The sequence below is a fragment of the Prionailurus bengalensis genome, chromosome A2 (genome assembly GCF_016509475.1).
Source record: "Prionailurus bengalensis isolate Pbe53 chromosome A2, Fcat_Pben_1.1_paternal_pri, whole genome shotgun sequence".
NCBI lineage: Eukaryota > Metazoa > Chordata > Mammalia > Carnivora > Felidae > Prionailurus > Prionailurus bengalensis.
Window position 1 is genome coordinate 133870940 of NC_057348.1, and position 18844 is coordinate 133889783.

Consider the following 18844-nt stretch of genomic DNA (forward strand, 5'->3'; position numbering starts at 1 on the left):
CCAAAAAGCTCTGAAAACCAGAAGTAGTTTTGTGGTTGTTGCTGTTTTGTTTGCTTTTTTAAGTCTGGTGCAAACCCATTTGGTGACAAAATCCGATCTGAAATAAAGTAAGGCTATTTATAATCTTTCTTTATCTCACTTACAGTAGATATTCATAGGAATTTCTGCAGATATATTAATGTGTTTGAATATGGGATGCAGTCTTGGGCCCCTCTGGGGTTGTCAAGGTATGAGTAGTAATGTACCACATTACCTTTCAATATCTGAAGTACTAAGAATTCTAAAACACACCTAGCCCTAGTTTTCTGGATAATAGATTTTGTACTCTTTTTGTTTATTGAGTGAACATCCTGTAGAAAAGACTATGCTATAGGCTTTGCATAAATTATTTTATTTAATCTTATAACATCATAAATTAAAAATTTAAATAGGCCTGCACTATTATTTTTTAAAACTTCAGCACAATATTTAATTCTATTTTATTTTCTGAAATTATAATGTATCAATAATCAAAATTCAAATTGAGCATATACTATCTCTTGGGGAAGAAATGCGATGAAGAAATGTGCCTTCTGATTCAACAGACAAACTGAATGAATGAAAGATGTGTTTTTCCTTTAATAAGAAGGAATTGTTCAGGTGTAACATTATATTTTTGATATTATTAGACATATTTATATGTAGTGCCTATAGCTGTATTTAAATGAGTTGATACTACTCTTGGAAGCTTCAGAAGTTTCTCATACAATTAACTTGCCTTCAGTAAATGTAGAAATATACAAGTTAGTTATTTAAGCTAGATTCATTAAAATGTCTTAAATTTCTTTTTTAAAAAGTTTATATGACTGCATTTAAACTTAAACATTAATATTTAATAAGAGGACTTTTATAAAGCAAAAGACATTTTGCTTCAGAAGTCAACAATTGGGCTTAGATGATATTTTATACTTCACAGTTACTTTCAACTTAAAACAAAGCTCTAATGTAATAGTTAAATGTACTTTTTTTCATCCTCAGTATAGTGACCTTAAATCATTTTCATTATGAAGTTGTAAATGTTCTTTCAAGGATTCACAGAATAAAGGAGCAACAAGACTGACTTCTTTAAAAGGTCTTATTTCAAATACCTTGGAAAGTCATCAGTGCATTTATTTTTAATTTTACATGTTCTAAAATAGATTCAAAACCATACATAAGAATACCTGGGACCAAAATCCAAATCTCCCTATTAATTCTTGTCGTTGCTTGCATCATTCTGTTACAAATGCATTATATTTTTCATCTTTAATATATCTAATGGTTAGATTTGTGATGATATTAATATATCATCAACTTATACAGACCTTGAAGAAGAAAGTCATAGGCCACATAAGGTAGTTGAATTTATAACAAAGAAATTTGTGTATTTTGTGAGATTAAAAAGATCATAAAGGTTTATTCCTGGAAAAAAAATTCTAAACAATTCAAGTGGTTTTATCCTATCTTGGGTTTGAAAACTTTTTATATCCTTTATCTACTTTATGAGTTGATATATGATCATCAATTAATGAAGTCATTTTTATCATAATAAAATGTCATCATTAGAACTGCAGTATTCCAGTCTAACCACTTTCTAAAGAATATGATTGGGGCATTTTAGGTAGTTAAATATTAAAATAATCTAATTGAAAATGAGACTATGAGATTATTCATTTTGATTGACAAACTGCAGAAAAGGGCTTTGTTTCATATGTACATTTCTATCACTTAATTTTTACAGTTATTATTCATATTTCTGGGGAAAAAAAGGTAAAATTTGCATTGTCTTTGTTTTACTTAACTAGTAAATATGATGATCTCTGGCTCTTTGTGTTTTAAATGCATGTGTTATTACTTTATCTACATTAATCAAATTTTTCAAGTAATCATGCCTTCATGTAGGAAAGGCCTTCTGGTACATAGGTGTAGATTCACCTCGCCTTGTCACAGAAGAACAATGTTTCTTTAGAATCAAAGAAACACACTCCCATCTTAAATTTTTTGGAGTTATAGAAAGTACATAGCCATGAAACATGAATTCATTGAGAAGACTGATCACAGAACCTCATGGACTAATTGAAAGCCCCAGAATGCCGAATAATAGTAGTCACTGTCACACATAGAATCAAACATTCCAATGGTTGAAGTAGGGACTTTTGTCCTCATTCCATAGATGAAGAAACTAAAGCTCAAACAGGTTATCGGACTTGGTCACAATCACACAGGCAAAAAAAAAAAAAAAGTGAACTCTGCTTCTTGTCTTCTGATTGCAAGTAGGGTATTCTTTCAGCTACAAGGTATTTATTATCAGTTCACAAGGATAATAAAAATGAACTCCAGCCTCCACTATTAGAAAACAAATTGTGTCCTATATCTGTATACAAGTATCAATCAGCTGATTCCACTCTGGTGGAAAAATCTTTGGAGTTGCTTCCCCATGATTAGTTAACTTTGACTCGGCTCGCTCATGATTTTGTTTTTGTGTTTTGCTTTGCCTGTCTTGTAACCATCACATGGTGCAAGATCTGGGTTCTCTATCCAGTATGGAGCAATGCTGTATTTGATATCTATCATCAGAAAATATTAACTTTAGATGAATGTTTCCTTTTTTTTTTAAAGATTCTTTGTTCCACTTTGGTCTCTAGATCTGTGTATTAAATGTACACAATTCTGAGGAGTCTTAGGCCTTTTTCCCAGAAGATTTAGTTTCCTTATATCATGTTTACTGTTACTTAAATGTTTCTTTCCTGAAAACCTCTAATTCCTTTTCATGAGACAGAACAGGTAGATGGAGAGGGAGGAGGTGAGGAAGGCAGAAAATATTATTTTCAGCTTGGCTTATTCTGAATAAAAATCTTGAGCGTTCTAGAATTCTAGTCAGTATTGTAACTTTGGAATATGTGGAAAATATTTACTGTAACTTCAGAGATGAAGATCTAGGATTCTCTTTCCGTTGTAATTTGAGCAGACAAACCAACTAAAATAAAACTTTTTCATTGAAATTTAAAAAGAAAAAAATACATAATCAAAAAATATATTATTTTAGTCTTTTTAATCTTTTACCAATTATTTTAAATTATTCCATGGCAAATAAAACAATGCTTCCCTCACCAAAGATGTCCATATCTTAATCCACAGAACCTATGATATGTTACCCTACGTTACAAGGAGATTTTGAAAGTGTGATTAAATTAAGGATTAAGGTGCAGCTGAGAGGCTGCGCTGGTCAAGGATGCTCAGGGATAACAGAATGATGGGCAAGAAGTGACTCTCACAGTGTGAGTTGACTGAAATAGGTAGAGTAAAAGCTGCATGGAGAAGGGAACAAAGGCCTAAAGGTGAGAAGATGGAGTAACCAATGGATTAAAAGACTCAGTTACAACAAAGAGAAAGTACAAAGAGTAAGAATGCAAGAAAGCTGGAAGGCTGGGGCCCGAGCTTAGGACACTGGATCATCCTCTGAAATCCCCTAAACAAGGTACTCCAGAATCTGCCCCTGTCAACTTTTATGTTTTCATTTTTCCTGTCAGTTGCTCACTGCCCCTAAACTGAAGGAAACCAGCCGACACTCCCATAAATGTCCCTCCCTGATCGTTACTACAGGTCACTTGCTTGGTGGTGGCAAAAATTCTACCATAAAAGATTTATTGGTAAAGTATACTGTCTATAAACCATGCTTCTTCTTATCAGTGAGAAATCATTTCCAAAACTGCAACATCAGATATGGTTTTAATTTTCCTCCTTACTGCCTGGAGAAAATCTTACGACTAAATGGTGGACATTTGTTCACTTTAAATATGATGTTTCCATGAGACTAAACAAAGTACAGTGATACATTGCATAGCTAATTTGGTTTCTAAGTGTTTCTACCATTTAATAACTTATTATAATTTAATAACTTATTGTCACAGTTTATGGGAGTCTTCCTTGTCATTGAAACTGAATTTTTAAGTACGCAGCCACAAGGTTATAAGGTAAGCAGACAACTGCCATGGAATCCAAAGACAATAATAAATAGAATGAATAGGACACAGTATACTACATTTATACAGTATTTTACTATCAACAGAGCACTTTCTTACCTACTTAACCCTTTTATGATTTCATATTTCGTCCCTTATGATTCTAATCTCTTATTTCATGCATTTTACTGATGAACTAATGCTCAGAGGGGTCAACCAAGTTATAGAAGCAGCACAGTTAAAAAAACCAATATAGATCTGCTTACATTATACTCTCTTCAAAGTTAAAAATTATACTAATAATTATCATAATAATGGTATAAATTCTAGTAAGTATAGTAAGTATTGCTTTGTGTCAGGCACAGAGCTTGCTTTTCCTTATCTCGGGTAATCTTCATAGTAAGCCACTGAGGTGAGCTGCCTAATTCTCTCCATAGGAGAAAGTAAAAATAGAGGATAGGTTTAGGAGCTTTGAGGCAAAACAAAAGTTCAAATCCTTACTGGCATCACTACTGAGTCTCTGTTCCTCATAAGAAGTAATTATTAAAGCAAAGCTTTTTGCCTTTAAAATTGACAAATATGTCTTAATTCTTAATACCTAGTGCTGAGGAGGGAACAACACAACAGATACTCGCATGAGTTGCTACCAAGGAGGTAAATTTGTGCAATACATTTATATAGCTTAAGGAAATAATCCTAAATGTGTAAGAACTCTGAAGCATCAAGCTGATCATTGAAACATTATTAATAATGATTCTATAATATAGAGAAAATATCAAATTTAAATATATATCCCAATGGTGTCTCTATAGCGTGCTTTCAACTCTGAGATTTGATTTAGCTCTCTCTTTTACTCAGATCAAAGGGCTTTATTGCTAGAAACAGTTAATCATAAAATGACTAGAAAGTATTAACTTTGAAAACAAAACTAAAGTAGTTTCCTTTCCCTATATTAATCACAAAATTTAAAAAAAAACAGAATGATACATCAGGTGACATACAAGGGAAAATATGACTATTAAGCAAGCTATTTTAAGAAAAGTGCCATAACTTTAATGTCATTACTAATATTGTAGCTCTAACTTCTATCTAATCTTATAATTGAATATATTTAATAGAAGTACATAAGGTAGCAACAAAGTTCTGAACATTTACTAAACATTTCCATTTCCATGGGAAAAGTTAGAATTTTAGGAGGGTTAAAGAGCAGCATGTGAATAAGTCTTTCAAACAATAACAGGATATTTCAAATTCTCAGTGTTAAACACATTAGGATACTCGACCAACATAAAACAGATCATAAAAAAATATGCTTACAGCAGACAATAACCTCAATGCATTCTCCCCATAAAATCCAACATTATGGTATTGGCACAAAAACAGACACATAGACCAATGGAATAGAATAGAAACCCCAGAACTAGACCCACAAAATTATGGCCAACTAATCTTTGACAAAGGAGGAAAGAATATCCAATGGAAAAAAGACAGTCTCTTTAACAAATGGTGCTGGGAGAACTGGACAGAAACATGCAGAAAGTTGAAACTAGACCACTTTCTCACACCATTCACAAAAATAAACTCAAAATGGATAAAGGACCTGAATGTGAGACAGGAAACCATCAAAACCCTAGAGGAGAAAGCAGGAAAGACCTCTCTGACCTCAGCCATAGCAATTTCTTACTTGACACATCCCCAAAGGCAAGGGAATTAAAAGCAAAAATGAACTACTGGGACCTTATGAAGATAAAAAGCTTCTGCACAGCAAAGGAAACAACCAACAAAACTAAAAGGCAACCAACGGAATGGGAAAAGATATTTGCAAATGACATATCGGACAAAGGGCCAGTATCCAAAATCTATAAAGAGCTCACCAAACTCCACACCCGAAAAACAAATAACCCAGTGAAGAAATGGGCAGAAAACATGAATAGACACTTCTCTAAAGAAGACATCCAGATAGCCAACAGGCACATGAAAAGATTCTCAACGTCCCTCCTCATCAGGGAAATACAAATCAAAACAACACTCAGATATCACCTCACGCCAGTCAGAGTGGCCAAAATGAACAAATCAGGAGACTATAGATGTTGGCAAGGATGTGGAGAAACGGGAACCCTCTTGCACTGTTGGTGGGAATGCAAATTGGTGCAGCCACTCTGAAAAACAGTGTGGAGGTTCCTCAAAAAATTAAAAATAGACCTACCCTATGACCCAGCAATAGCACTGCTAGGAATTTACCCAAGGGATACAGGAGAACTGATGCATAGGGGCACTTGTACCCCAATGTTTATAGCAGCACTCTCAACAATAGCCAAATTATGGAAAGAGCCTAAATGTCCATCAACTGATGAATGGATAAAGAAATTGTGGTTTAGGGGCGCCTAGGTGGCGCAGTCGATTAAGCGTCCGACTTCAGCCAGGTCACGATCTCTCGGTCCGGGAGTTCGAGCCCCGCGTCAGGCTCTGGGCTGATGGCTCAGAGCCTGGAGCCAGTTTCTGATTCTGTGTCTCCCTCTCTCTCTGCCCCTCCCCCGTTCATGCTCTGCCTCTCTCTGTCCCAAAAATAAATAAACGGTGAAAAAAAAATTAAAAAAAAAAAAAAGAAATTGTGGTTTATATACACAGTGGAGTACTATGTGGCAATGAGAAAGAATGAAATATGGCCCTTTGTAGCAATGTGGATGGAACTGGAGAGTGTGATGCTAAGAGAAATAAGCCATACAGAGAAAGACAGATACCATATGTTTTCACTCTTATGTGGATCCTGAGAAACTTAACAGAAACCCATAGGGGAGGGGAAGGAAAAAAAAAGAGGTTAGAGTGGAAGAGAGCCAAAGTATAAGAGACTCTTAAAAACTGAGAACAAACTGAGGGTTGATGGGAGGGGAGGGTGGGTGATGGGTATTAAGGAGGACACCTTTTGGGATGAGCACTGGGTGTTGTATGGAAGTCAATTTGACAATAAACTTCATATATTGAAAAAAAATCCAACATTATCATGTGAGAATAAATTATTCTTTCCATCCTTATGGTATTGTCTTGCCCAAACCTGGGAGCTCATTTCAAAGTAAATTTCTAAAAGTAACACAAGCATAGATGTATAAAGGGGCTTGCTTTGAAAAAGCAGCTCAAATAATAATGTCGACCAGATTCTCTTGCATCTCATCAAGGGTTTTGTTTGGTGTTTTATTTTGATTTTTTTCTTTCTCTTATAATTCTTCTTAGAACAACTACCATCAGTGGCAAGGTCAATGTGGTCTTACCACAAGTCACTAATGACTGAATTGGTATCCTGATATCTGAGAAGTCATTTGCTGTCACATATCTATCACCAACCCTTCAGAAGAGTAAGAGTACAATGTCTTATTAAGACTTGGCCAAGTTAGGGTAGAATTTCAATCTTATTGAACTCTATATGTGCATAGGGAAAAATGGGATTGTTTTGTAGCCTATAAATATATTGCCAGCTCTAGCAAGCGACAAGACATCTCACTCTAGAAAGTCAAATACTGCAATGTGTCACTTTCAAACTTCTCTCACTGGTCCCAGGAAAATAGGTACATATTTCAAATAAAGTTATTTAAAGTAGATTCTGGTATACAGACACCCACGTCCTCCAAAGTTAAATTTCCCAGTTAGACTGTCTCCAGTCAATCTGACCACTTCAACCTGACAGGCAAGCCAGTCAAATAAGCAGTCACAGTGGGCCAAAAATCTGTCAAAATGGTTTGCTTAACTGCTGATTACTTTCTGACTGACTTGAGCAGTCACGTTAATCAAAACAGTCAAACCAGATTTCCCATGTATACACAGTCTTAGCTCTTCCTGTGTTAGTAGGTGTGCCTTGTTTATATATTTTAAAGGAGTTTTATTAAGTTACACTGTTTAATAGAAACAAGTCAAAAATGTGACTAACTAGTTTGACAATTAGGGTTCTCTTCAGAGTTGGTCCTCTGCTTCAGTACCAGGGAGAAAAGGCTCATTGGGCCTGCCTGATAGCTACAGTAGGGGACAAGGGGAGAGCCAGACAACAGACAAGCATCATGGAAGCTATAAGGACCCATATTCCCGGCTCCTAATATTGTTTGGTTAGAGGACTGACACGTGTCCTGACAAGGGATTAGGCTAGTTACACTTTTTGAGATTAAATGAAAACCCTTAAAAAGAACCCAGTGTAGGGTTAGTGACATAGATGTCACTCTTGACAATGGTTTTCCATTTTAGTGTGAACAGCCATTTTTGTCAGAAGAAGGATAAGCTTTAAGAACCCCCTTAATTAGGGGTGCCTGAATGGCTCAGTCAGTTCAACCCCCAATTCTTGATTTCAGCTCAGGACATGATCTTGTGGTTCATGAGATGGAGCCCTATATTGGGCTCTGTGCTGACAGTGAGGAGCCTGCTTGGGATTCTCTCTCTCCCTCACTCTCTTCCCCTCCTCTGCTTGCACTCTCTCTCCCTCAAAGTAAATACATAAACATTAAAAATGATAAGAATCCCCTTAATCAATTTAAAAATGGGGGTGACGGCAATTTAATTTCTCAGCTTGCACAAATGACAACTTTAAATTGCAGGTTGATATTTCAAAAGCACTGTTAGAGCAGCAGTTGGGATTACAGGTTTTGGAATCTGCCCACCTGGCTTCAAACCTGGGCTCTTCACTGACAAGCTGTGCACCTTCTGGCCAGTTAGTTTTTTTCCCAGTATGTAAAATAACCTTATCTATACAATGGGCACAATACTACTACTCAATTCTCAGGATTGTTCTGATTACCAAATAACAATGGTAGCAAAGCACTTTCAATAGGATAAAGTAAGGAAGACTTGCCATGGACAGGCATCCCACCAGAGGAAGATGGTCCAGCTCAAGCTTACCATAACTGTGAGAACATCTTGCTCAAATAAAGTATTTCTATAGAGTACTAGACTTCTTTTATATTTGCCCCTTATGTTTGTTTTGAGTCTTGCCCCAAATAATAGTTTTATCATTTGATATCTTTATAATTTCTAATAACAACACTAATAAGCATAGGCTGAAGTTTCTAGGTCCTCATTCTATGCTTAACGCCAGCTTAGTCACTTTCTCATTTAATAATCTTGAAACCCAATGAGGTATATTAGGTTTACACATGAAATTGAGTTTCAGTCAAATCACATGATCTGTCTGGCATCAAACAACTGGTTTTTACAGAGCTGGTTTTAAAACCTAACCATCTTTAAAACCTACACTCATTCTGGGGCGCCTGGGTGGCGCAGTCGGTTAAGCGTCCGACTTCAGCCAGGTCACGATCTCGCGGTCCGTGAGTTCAAGCCCCGCGTCAGGCTCTGGGCTGATGGCTCAGAGCCTGGAGCCTGTTTCCGATTCTGTGTCTCCCTCTCGCTCTGCCCCTCCCCCGTTCATGCTCTGTCTCTCTCTGTCCCAAAAATAAATAAACGTTGAAAACCTACACTCATTCTAATACACCATGTTTCTAAGAGCCTATAATGTAATAAATATCTAATAAAGAATAACATTCTTCTAGCAAAGAAGAGTAGTTGACATTGAAGATTTGGGACTTCCTAAAGAGAAACATTTGTCTATTGGGCTTCTGAAGGTATTACAAGTAAACACTGACCTATCATATTCAGAGCTCATGTTCTTTCAGCTTCCTTTATTGCCACTTTGGGTTTCAAAACAATAAAAAAAATGCCTGGAACACAAAATTCATATATTCTAAAGGACTTAGAACTAGACAGGATTTCAAAGACGGTTCAGTCAACAAAAACAAAAGTAGAAGGTCTTGTTAATTGAAGATGGCACCCACTGACTGAAAACTAAGCAGCTGTTGTGACATCAAGACCATTTCATACTGGTTTCCTTGGGTGATTTTTCTGCCATTGATAGAGGTAGTAATCTCAGATTATAACATGCAAAAAAAGCCTAAAGACTCTGAAGGAGCATGAATGAATGATACTTCTGGGAAGAGCCTAGGCTTCTAGCTAAAACTCAACATTGGAGGGTGCAATCCAACATATAGGATTAACATCTCAGGAGACTTGCCCGAGGTCAGTTCATCTCTCTGTGATGCCTTATCCTCTAGATGGAAATAAAAACAGTGAACTCTCTTAAATGTGCCCTATGGTCTGATTAAAGATTGAAAAGGTCTCTAAAAATCCACAGCACTCCCAGGGAAAAATGCTAAATATCATTATAATTATTACACCAAATGCCATAATTTGGTCTCCTCAGATTCCCTTTTTATGTAGATTCCATCACACTCTGACTTTTGACTTTTTGCCTCTCTGACCAAATCTCCAATGACAAAGCAAAGGGAAATGTTGAGGCAATTAGTGGGAAATGGAAGCAATTAATTCCCTTTTTTAGTAGAGACCTGGCCTCTGTGAACCAGTTTAACCAAAAATAATCAATGACCTTTCTCTGACCAAACTGAAGAAAATCTACTTGATATTTGTCACTGGTTATCCATCTACTGCTTCAACATTAATGAGTCTTTTCACTTTGCCCCTTTCTTTTATGAAATAGAGCCATCTATTCTGGTCCCTTGTTACCTCTGCAACTGCTATTTTTGCAAATCGAATACAGTCAAAGACCTCGTTATCCATGTGTAAGCCTGGAAACCATTTTTAGTATAGCTGTGGTTTCTGATTTCCCCAACCTTTCTCCCTTGAACTGTTTCCCCTTCTCTAAAATAAAGATGGGATCTTGTTCAAAATGAATGAACTAGAACAACAAAGATACAATTTAAATTTGAAAGTGACCAAAAAAAAAAAAAAAAAGATTGTATAATTCACCTAGGTGTAAGCACCATCCAGACCTAGAACCAACTCCTTGCCCCACCACTTACTCACTGATTACCTTTGGAAATTTACCTATCTTTCAAAAATTTCACTTTTCTCTAGTGAACAATGGAGATAAGAGCCTCAAAGGTATTGTCAGCCTCAAATGAGGTGATACATGCAAAGTTTTTAGCACCTGATGAGAGCCCAATCAATGTTAGCTATTATCAACTGGAGAAGAGAAGACTTCATGCAACAGAGCTGCATTTGATATTCATTCAAACTCTTCCAAGATGACTGCTACTCAAGCAGAAGTAGTTAACAGTCAGTCTCCTTTTTATCCCCAAGTAGAATATGAGTTTGGCTTATGCATTTATTTTATAAATTCTTTCCTTCTAGCATATTCTGGAATATCTTTGCTTGCTATTTTGTTGCTGTTCATGTGTTTCATATTTAGAGAAATACATTTTAAGCAACTGGTCAAAAGTTTTGTCATGTATTTCATTGGACATGCTCAGTAAGACTGAATATAGGTGAATTTAGATACTACTTAGTACAACCAGTATTTCATTTTGAAACAAATAGAAATGTGAATAAATTGGCGGTACATCGACATGACCTATGAAGAAAGGCAAATTAAAAGTTACCTCCTGAATTACACAAAGAGTTGCTTTGTTCTCTACTTCATTTTGCTCTGAGAGCTCTGTCCTAGGCCTCCTCTGAGGCTGTATTTAGGAGAGGATATCGAAGCGGGGGGGAGGAGAAAGCCAGATATATGATATAGTAGCCCATTTCATGCTCTGAAAATCTGTCAGAAATGTGAGATCAAGGATCTCATAGGGAGAAGGAGAGAGGTCCTCCCTTTGGGCTCTGACCTAGATTTCCAATCTTAGAGTTCCCACATCCAGTCTAAGTTTGATATCCCAGGCATGAATTCAGAACTACTTTTCAGGCACAGGAGACCTAAACTTTAACACCACCAGACCCCCATCCTTCACACTCAGTCCCAGCCCTAGCCTTTCACTCTCCACACCAGATATTACTTCAACTCAGAATATTCAGCAAACACACACACACACACACACACACACGCGTGCGCGTGCACACACACACACACACACACTTATTCAAAGTCACATGGCAAGTTAGTAGCAAGCTAAAAACGCTAAACTTCTGACTTCCCATTTCAGTGTGTTCTCTCAGCACTAAACCAAGCAACCACAAAGAAATCACTGAATCACTTGCAAATATTTGCTTGGCCCACTAGTTTGGGAGCTAACCCATGTTCATTTTCAGTGGTTATTTCTACAGTGGAAAATGACATCGTCCACCACCTTTGATTTTCTTATGAAGTAGGTTCTATCATATTTTTAGCAAAGCACTTGCCTTCTGTTCTTGCCAGAGGTACAACCGCTTTGCAAAGTATTACCCAGAGGCACACACTTGTCCTTGTTCTCTTAAAGCAGATACAGGAGTGCTCTATAAACAAAATCTAAAACTAATGGCTCTAGTCTTTCATCCCCCCAAACTGTGTTCCAAATGGCCAGAGATATCCAGCTAAAACACAATTAGATCAAGCTACTCCTCTTGTTAAAATCCTAAAACCTTAAAAGCATAGTTATGGTCTGCCCCCATCTTAACTCTCCAGCCCTACTTTATGTTATTCCCCACAATGATCGCAAGCTCTAATCAAAGACCCCTGAATGTGCCATGCTTTTCACAACTCTGCACATGCTAGTCTTTGGTCTGATGCTTTTCTCCTATCCTTTGCCTGCCTAAAGAATAGCTAATTATTTTTCAAGCGTTCTTTGAACCCTTCCCAAACCCCCAGACTCATAGGGAATTGATATATACTTTTATAACTTGCCAGTGTGTTTAATTGTTGAAATGCCTCACCTGCTCATTGGCAGGTATGCTATCTTTGGCATCTTAGCATCCTTAAAACTTAGTGCTACGCCTGGTACACTCCTCTACTTATATACCTTCAACTTACCCAACTTACATAGATATTAACTAAGTCATTGCTCAAGACAAAACTACACATTTTCTACATTCTCCAGAAGGTGTCATCAGTCACCTCACTGGGAAGACTCACCACTGGTTTGTTCCTACCCTAAGAGTGGATACGCTCAGAGTTTTCCAAACACTATATCTCTACATGTCCACAATAAATGTTCTAAAGGTCACTAAGACAAAAAAAAATGGTTTTTTGCAATAAAAACAATAGATGTTCTACAATTTGGGAACATAGAGAATGTAAACACGGTAGAATACACTTAGGGGAAATATCTTTAATGGTAGGTATAATTCTGATGGAAAAAGCAAATCATACATCATGTGAAAAGATCCTTGTACATGTGAAGGACAATCATAAGCTACAGAAGAGAAAAAGTGATTGTCTAAATGGAAACAGAGAAACTTTTGAGAATATGACCAAAAGATCAATGCCTTTTGACCTAAGATTAATTAAGGAGAAACCTAAAAGTTGGCCAGAACTTAAAGTTTGATGGTAAAAAGTGCTGCTGACAAAATTTCTATTGCAGACCTCAGATTGTTCAGTAGGTTCAAATCCTTTTAAGTCTGCACAGGATCAAAGGGAGCAGACATTATAAACATCTTAGCTGCTGAGATATTCCTTGCAGACACTAGCTGAGATCATTACCTGCCTATAGACAGATTTTCAAAGTAGTAGGTACTGGTCTAGTTTTGGCGGGGAGTGGGGAAAGATGTTAGATAGAATGAGTTTTTGGCAAAGGGGAGATAAAAGTGAAATATCTGACTGAACAGATAGAGAGTCCTGGCTCAAATTCTTATTTGTATGGAAATACATCTAAGGAAGCTGAGTATCTTTCAGAACTTAATTTGTTAATGTGCATATGAACTTCTGTATTGGGAACTTGGTCACAAAATAAGAAATACAGAAAGAAAGGGAGGGATAGAAGGATTCTCTGGCCCAGTAGAAAAACACAGAAAGTGAATCACAATCTGTTTTAGTACACTGGTGGAGGAGAGTGTTTCAGGAAAGGCAAGAGACGATGTGCAAATACTCTTCCATGGTAACTGTTAGGAATGAACATAAGGGAGCATGGGAATCCTTATTAAAACTAAACCTCTACTTCCTAGATTCCTTTTTTTTTTTTTTACTTCTTACCTACTCTTTCAAATCTGCAGAGATAAAAAGAAAAACAGCAACCTAATGGATCTTTAAGATCATTAGGCCCAACCTCCTATTATATCCTGAGAGCAATTACAAAATCCGTAGCAAGGGCTTTCTCTCCTTGACCAACTATTCCTGTAACTGGTCACCTGAGGAAATTCCACAACCTTACTATTTCACTTTTTAATAATACAGATCCCCTCAATTTTTCTGATGTTTAACATAAACCACCTGTAATACATTCTCATACCATTCTTCTTCTTCTTTTTTTTTTTTTTTTTTGCTAATGAGTAAGCATCCAGACTTCCCATGCTCCAATAAATACAATTTAATGGAATCACATAATTATCTATCCACTAAGCTCTCAAAGTGATGTCTGCCAAATCTTGATATGTCTCCAAACACCTGCACCCCAACATACAGACTCCTTAACTGGCTGGTAGCTCACAACAAAATAAGGAATATTTTTATACATTAGTTTCTTGATAAAGAAATAGTTTTTTTCTATAAGACTATTGTTAAGCTCTCCTCTTAAGACTGGCTCATGCTTTGTAAGACACTGGTGGTTCTTAATGCTTTCCTCAGCTCTGTGCCTCACAGACTCTTCCTGATCTTAGTAAACCCACTCAGCAAAATCTGAGCAGAAACTATAATTTGCACTCTACATTTGTTTTGTTTTATTTTGTTTGCCGAAGAGTGTAAAATTTGCACTGTGCTATTTGTAAACATTATCTTTCAAGATCTGCTATCATTCCACTGCTTAATTCAATATTTTATACTAAAAGAGTTAATTAAACATCTCCTTGAAGAGTATGGCATGTCTAATAAACTTTGGATAATTTTATTTGTACGTTGATTTACAAAGAGTTTAATGATTGCATTTCCACATGTATAATATGATTATTGTTTTATCAGTATCCATCATTATCCCCTTTGAATCATGTTTTATTAATTCATTTGAAACCATTGTGTAAGAATATTTCTTTCAGTTTCTCCTTTCCTTATTTCTCCTTTCGACTATTCAAACCACTGTTTTCAAAATTGTTCCCTACTTCCACAGTGTCAATTACTACAGTTTCTGAAAACTTCACTTATGCTATATATTTGCATCATATTTAAATGTCTCATAATTATTTTGGTTATCTAGAACTTATAACAAACCTTGTGCCATAGTCATTAAAATTAAGTTGACGCTTAAGAAACATTTTTCAGCTTGTTTCTTTTTTGACATCAGCTCCAAGTTTCAGTTCAATAAAATATACTCATGCACTTAACTGTTCTACTGTTTTGTAATGAAACTGCAAAATTTTTAAATAACAATAATAATCAACACCAAAGGAATAAACAACATGGAAATTATATACACTCCAGTTGTTTGATAGCTAAAAAAGACTTTTTATTCTCAAAATGGAGATCACAAAGTCGGCATATTCAAGGTAGTTTCCACCAAAAAAAGGTAAAAGATTTACTATTCATTCAAAAGCGACTTGAAAATGTAAAGCTACACTCAGATTCATCTAAAATAGTAGCAAAGCAAAATGGTCTGAATAATCTTGATAATACACCCCACATTCTGTTTCACTTTGCTTTGTTGACACTGTCTCTGAATAGGGAAGAATTGTGAAGGTTATTTTGGTATCAATGTTAAATAAAGTTTCTAGTAAATAAGTTACTAATAAGCTACCCAAGATGAATTCAAGATTACCTCATGTTTTTTTTCTCAAAATGTCTATTCCCAGTGAAACATTTTAAGACAGTATGGGAATATAATTCACATACACAAATATATAAAAAATAGATGTGTACATATGTGTGTATGTATACAGATGTATAGATAATCCAAGTCTCTACTACAACTCTATTAGTTATTACAATTGAAAACTATTACTATAAACATTTATTGGTGGATATTTGACATCTCCTACACAAACTTTTCAAATCCAAATCTTTATTTAAAAAAAAACCAGAATAATTAGTGCTGGAAAAATAACATACACTAAAGTACTATCTGGTGTTAATTCAGCTATGAACAGAACTCATATTTTCTTACCTTTAAAAGCCGATAACATATATATTGCTAAGATGTAAACAGAAATTAACATTTATTCATAAAATAACTTATAAAATGCAATAAAATGTTAAATCAGTCCAATTTAGTAAATATCCAAGAATATTAAACTGGAAGAGGAAATTGCTTCAGTTATCATGAACAAAAATGGTAATTTCTAAATCTTGATTAAAATAAGACATTAATAAAGTTTCAGATATATTTTACCCAAATTATAGCAAATCACAGTGCAACTACCCTAACATCCTGATATCTAATGATCATGCGAGATGAAACCATAATTATAAGCAAGCCACACATATCAAAGTAAAATAAGTATTGATTAGACTTGTCTTCAGTTTGTTTAAAGTACAGAAAATTAACCTTCCAGTTTAGTTACCTACCAGCAATGATTGGATTCTATCAGTGTTATCACCTCTATAAACAGCACCAAATTATAATCCCTCTTCCCATAACATAAGCACCATGCCAAAAGAGACAACCAAAGTAAATGATCTGATCATGAATAATGAATAGTTAGGGCTGGTTGGAATCCACTTAGTTGAGGAAAGAGAAAAGAGAAGTGGCTCATTAGGGCATTTCCTGAAACTTGGTTGGAATTTCAGTTAAGGAAGAAGAAATGACACAGCAGTTTCAAGTAGGGGGACTTCCTTTCTTTATCTGAAATATGCTACCAATTTGAGAAATAGCACTCCAACAAAAGTACTCCACAGTAATGTGGCCACAGTAAAAGCTCTCGTTGATCCCGTTATTGCCCGGTAATTAACATTTCTTCCCAGAATATACACAAGCAGTACATGGTTGTTATCAAAATGGACTAAGATCCCATATTTATTGCAACATGTAAAGTCTCATATTTAACATGTCTTCAACAAACCAACCTGCACCAATGTTCATATTTTAAAAATTGCAGTTTTGTTTAGAGTATTAATAGATTTTGAGTTTTTGCTTAAGGCAATCAAATGCCCCATATTTCATATAGTCACATTTACCTTACGTATGATTTTGTTCTCAAAATGACTCCAGGATGATTTTCATCTTGTTCAAGAATATTTTATCTTCCTATGTAGATGGAAGATACACAGTTCAGCTTATAAGATTTCTAACAATAATATAATAATTATTATTTTTCATATTCTACTGTGATCTGTAGTTTTAAGCAACAGAAGCACTGGTTACTTATTTACTGCCCTTACAAATGAAACTTTTGAAAAGATTTCACTTTATGTATTAGTTATCTGCTTGAACTGAAAAATCTAAAGATGCAACTTTTTTCCCACACTGTGATATGTAAAGAGAAAATCTGCATTTATTATATAACAGTAACACCATTTGCTTACTCTATCTAAATCTATATTTTAAAACAATATATGAAGCAAAGAATTCCCATTAATTACTGAGGTTTAATGCAAAGGTCACTGTGCTTTGAAAATTCATGCAGCTGGGGTGGCTGGGTGGCTCAGTCGGTTAAGCATCCAACTTTGGTTCAGGTCATAATCTGGTGGTCTGTGAATTCCAGCTCTGCATCAGGCTCTGTGCTGACAGCTCAGAGACTGGAGCCTGCTTCAGATTCTGTGTCTCTCTCTGCCCCTCCTCTGCTTGCAATTTGTCTGTCTCTCTCAAAAATAAATAAATATTAAAAAAAAAGAAAAGTCATGCAATTAAATTGACATTTATGTTTTTCAAGGAGTGGAAGTTATGTGAAAATATCTCAGCACTTTATATGTTGCTTCAAGAATGATAAAATTATTAAGAAAAAAAGCTCTCATTGTCAATAGCAATTTACATTTTCTAATGATGTTGTCATACATTTAAATCTCCTAAGGTGATAGGAAGGAGTAAATATTTAATTGAGAGTAAAAGTCACTTAGATGAATAGAAGAAATAAAGAAACAAGATTAACAAGAAACACTGTTAAGAAAGAGAAACATTTGGGATTTTAACTCATATTGGAAACTACTTCAGACTGAATTACAGTTTAAAATACATTTTTTTGATTCAGAAGGTAAGTTTTGAAGCTGTACTACTATATGGGCATACATGTTGGATTTGAAAAGTTGTAAATACACACATGGCTACATAGACCTAAAGAAATAGGCATCTATGTGTTTACAGTGCTTATCTCTTAAAGTGGTCCAACAAAATAATTATGATCAAAAAAAATTATTTACCTAGAGTTTCTATACTTAATATAATAAACATGTATGTTATTTGGGCTAAAATATAGTTTTAATTTAAAAAAGTAGGTTATACATCAAAACACTTAGGGATAGCATACTACTTATGTAATACTGTATTATAAGAAATACATGTTTGGTCTTCAACCCTGGTTCCCGATTGCTGATCAGGGTGAGAGAAGCATTTTTTTTTTTTAATTCATAGAGTCCCTCTCAACCACATATGGCTTTATGTTAATGAGGTAACTTGCTAGGCCCCTAAACAGCTTCAGGATGGGGGCTGGTTGCCAGAGGAACCAACCATGCGATTAGAAGGTTATCTTTCTAAGTCACAGATTTTATCATTTTATTCTCCTTGTTTATAACAATCAGAAACTTCCTACTGCTTACACTTTGATTCCAAATTCTCTAGAATAGCTTACAAAAGTCTTCACAACCAAATCTGCATCTGGACTTCAAGCTTTATTAGAAACAGCCTCCTTTCCTTCTGCTTACAATGTCTTGCTGCAAGACTCTCCTTTTTTCAAAGTCTAGATCATATCTGACCTTTCCTTGAATCTTCCTTGAAAGATAAGGAGCCCCCCCCAAAAAAAGAAAAAAGAAAGAAAGAAAGATAAGAATTACATGTACTTGTGTGTATGTGTGAACAGATGGAATTTCCACATATTTCTAGTTTAAGTGTGAA

At 35.4% G+C, this 18844-nt stretch overlaps 1 protein-coding gene across 2 annotated transcripts in view; it reads right to left on the reverse strand.

The window, feature by feature from the left end:
- The window catches only part of TFEC (transcription factor EC), a 139475-nt gene that overhangs the window by 59668 nt on the left and 60963 nt on the right, over positions 1-18844 (reverse strand). Inside the window, exon 1 of one of the 2 annotated variants that reach the window (XM_043589312.1) lies at positions 16366-16469. The exons of the other annotated variant lie outside the window; for it this stretch is intronic. The gene's annotated coding sequence lies outside the window, so the exon portion shown is untranslated. Of the gene's footprint in view, positions 1-16365; positions 16470-18844 lie in introns of those variants that run through there. 2 annotated transcript variants of the gene reach the window in all.